This window comes from Dipodomys merriami, unplaced genomic scaffold (assembly GCF_024711535.1).
Source record: "Dipodomys merriami isolate MVZ:Mamm:240054 unplaced genomic scaffold, mDipMer1.0.p SCAF_2503, whole genome shotgun sequence".
NCBI lineage: Eukaryota > Metazoa > Chordata > Mammalia > Rodentia > Heteromyidae > Dipodomys > Dipodomys merriami.
In genome coordinates this window covers 8,586-11,949 of record NW_027203942.1, presented here as the reverse complement: position 1 = coordinate 11,949, position 3,364 = coordinate 8,586, and the positions used below count along the sequence as shown (strand labels likewise).

At 34.1% G+C, this 3,364-nt stretch overlaps 1 pseudogene; it reads right to left on the bottom strand.

Annotated features, from left to right (window-relative positions):
* Positions 1-750: 750 nt before the first annotated feature.
* Positions 751-849, bottom strand: LOC138836681 (U6 spliceosomal RNA; annotated as a pseudogene).
* Between the last annotated feature and the right edge of the window lie 2,515 nt (positions 850-3,364).

Sequence of the window (3,364 nt, the reverse complement as noted above, 5' to 3'; positions counted from 1 at the left end):
CCCTGTGTCTCTGGGCCACCGGCAGCTCCCACCAGGCTGGGCTGGCCATGGCTTGGCACGCTGCTTTGTGACCAATAGACGTTGGGGGAGACGTCTTCAAGCTTCTCTGTTGTGAAATTCTTCTTTTCAACTCCTGTTTTTCTCTGGATGTTGATTTTTTTTGTTGTCGGTCTCTTGGGGAGATTAAACGTTGGAACTCAAACTCTCTTTTTGGTTGGGGAGAGCTGTGGCATTCCCCTACTTCCCCATCACCATCTTTGACCCCCTCGAGTTTTTGCTTTTTTTATTCAGAAATAATTTTAATTTATCTGTTGAAATGAGTACTAAAGAAACTAAAGATATTTCTGGTGCTTATGAGAAAAATTATACTTTAAAATATTCTGTATTCTGTTTGTATAATGCCCATAATCTATTTTCTTCTTTCCTAGATAAAAGACTTTGAATTCTACATTGTTTTATAATATATAGGTTCATTAATAAATGTGTCCTTTCAAATTGCATATCATACCAAAACAGTTTAAGATTCCTTTTTTACTAGGTACTTATAGTATATTTCATTGGAATAAAATGACAATGTTGTCTAATTTTAAAAGTTTTATAACGATTATGCTATGTAAAGGCCTTTCTAATGTGAAGATTTAATACACTGATGTCAAACTTTTATTTATATGAATTACATTTATTGTTACATTTCTAATTTTGTAATCAACTTTTTAATAATTGTTTTTCATTTCTTGCATCTGAAGAATGAAAAATCTGGAATAATTCACAGATTTTCATATCATCCTTTGCAATTGCCATGTTAATCTCTGTATTGGTGTAATTTGGGTACATGTGCTGCTAAAGCATGTAATGTCTTCTAAATTTAGGTAGTTAATGATGCAATATTTATACAGGATTATATCCTTGGGTGCCTGTTTGTAACAAGGAAACCTTATTGTTCCTAACAATTTTACTGATCTTATTTCCCTAAAATTCTGTGTATAATGGAAAATAATTATATTGTTCAGTTGATTGCTCACGTTTGTATTTTTTTTGTCAATGACTATTTTAAATCGTTTTCATTTTAGTTTAATCATACTTTGAAGCATTTTTAGCTAGGTCCAAAGGGGATGGCTTTTTCAAGTACTTATTTATTCAACTGAGTTTGCTCTGTGTAGCTAATGGATTCAAAGAGCTACTTGTAAACTTCTGCAGCTGAAATTTTCCCAAATGAGGTCTCATTGGCACAAATGTCTACCTGACACTTTACCCTTTTTCCATGTAGGATCAGACCAACCAGAATGTCTTACCCTGATTGCGTAAATTGTCTTACTTGAACAAAATAAATGTTAGTTCCAAGGGATCATATGTATATCCCTCCCCCACAGTATAACCTCTGCTTTCACTATATTTGATGTCAGTATAACTTGTGGAGGAGATGGGGAAAACCAGTTGTTTAATGACACAGGTGGACCTGTTGCAACAATGAGAAGTACAAGTTGTCATGTCCAAAACTAGCTTTACAACGTCGGTGCGGGGGGGGGGGGTGGAAGGGGGGGAGGAGAAAGATTGGGATTGGGGGGGTATGGGGGAGGCTGGGAAGGGATGTGAAGGGTAAACAAAGGAGGAGGCTGCAATGCTTGGTAAGAAATGTACGCATTATCCTGCCCATGTAATTGTAACTCCTCTGTACAGTATGTTCACAAATAAAATTAAATTAAATTAAAAAAAAATAAAAAGTTTCTCTCAAAAAAATAAAAATGAATATTTCAGACAGAACTTTTCAGACTGGAAGGTTTTTATCAAAATATAATTGTTTATTATCCCTACCATTTCAAAAGTAGCTAAAGCCAAGAAAGTGAAAAAATTGTTCATATGCATGATTACCTAATGTCCTGGCCTGTCTACCTACCAACCAGGCAGGAACTTAGACTACTGCCTTTCTATCACCAAATATTTTCATAGCTCCAGGAGAAATCCATATGTTTCTCCTTGTTATTAGGCCTTAAATTTGTAATGTTTCCTCTTGCCTCCAGTCTGTAAATCTACAAAAGTTAAAGGTTTAAGTCTAACTCTATCAAACACTGAGGTAGAGATAATGGAAAAATACTTTAAAACAGAGTTGCTTTTGATTCCCTAACCAAAACAGAGCAATGCAAAACATGTGCCATTTTATTATATTATATTTAGTTATATATTTTATATTTATATGTGCTGAATTTATATTTCACACAGTGAAACTTACTAGAATCAATTGATAATTTGATAAATAAATTGATATTTATTTATTCCAATAAATAGAATTGGAATATAAAAAATTAGGTTTATAATATATATTAGAATATAAAAAGTATCAATGCAATGTCTTCGGTATAAACTTGTGATGCCTTCTAAGTGTTCATGGTCTTCTGAATTCACATTTTTAAAAATCAATGTTGTTTTCCTCTAATCTCTAAGAGATTTTACTCTGATGCTCTATTTATTGTTTTAACTCACTGGTCCCAAACTGTTTTTCTACATATTTCTGATGCATTCCTACATATTATACTCCAATTGTGCTACTATGATATCTAAAAGACATTATTCTTCTATAGACCCATGGGTCCTAATATCTTATGGCTGGGTTACCTGCATCATCAGATAACAGGGGCAAGACTTCTCACCTAGGCCTACGCAACATGCCAGCAGACAGTAACTGAAAATCCATCTCAATTTCTCATTTCTTATATTTCAGGGCTTCAATTCCTCGAGAAACAAGAATTAGCAGCAAGCAACTGTGTAATGTAAGGCAACTTAAAATGAAAGATGAAGTCACAAAATCGAGAGAAATTACTGTATTTCAAACTGAATTTACAGATGACCAGCCCATATGAGTGAACAAGATCAGAAAGTGTCACAAGATTATTTTTAATACCCCTCCCCTAATGACTAATGTAATATTTCAGTCCAGCATAAGTGGGCCCAAAAAATAGTTCCTGGAAGGATAGATCTGTGATTGATCTACCATGGTCAGGAAAACGACTTAGAGGTTAAATGTAATTCAGCAAAACATTAATTGAGAAGATCGTTTGTGCTTCAAAACACTGGTACTTTAGTACAACTTGGTTCTGTGGTATAAAAATGTTGTCATTCTCAAACCAACCTACATTTAATCTCCTGAAAGTGTATTCCTTTTCAAAGAAACTTTTTGAAATCACACTTACCAAAACAACATTTGATAAGTAGATGACACTTAGTGACATTACAAGTTTTTCAAGTGTAGGGAGTAAGTTATAATAGAGTTGATTCATTTACCCAGCACTATTGTCAGACAGGTTCAACCATTCATTAAAGTCTAGAAATAGTACCACGCACCATTTGTGTTGCTCAGTAGGTGCCTTCC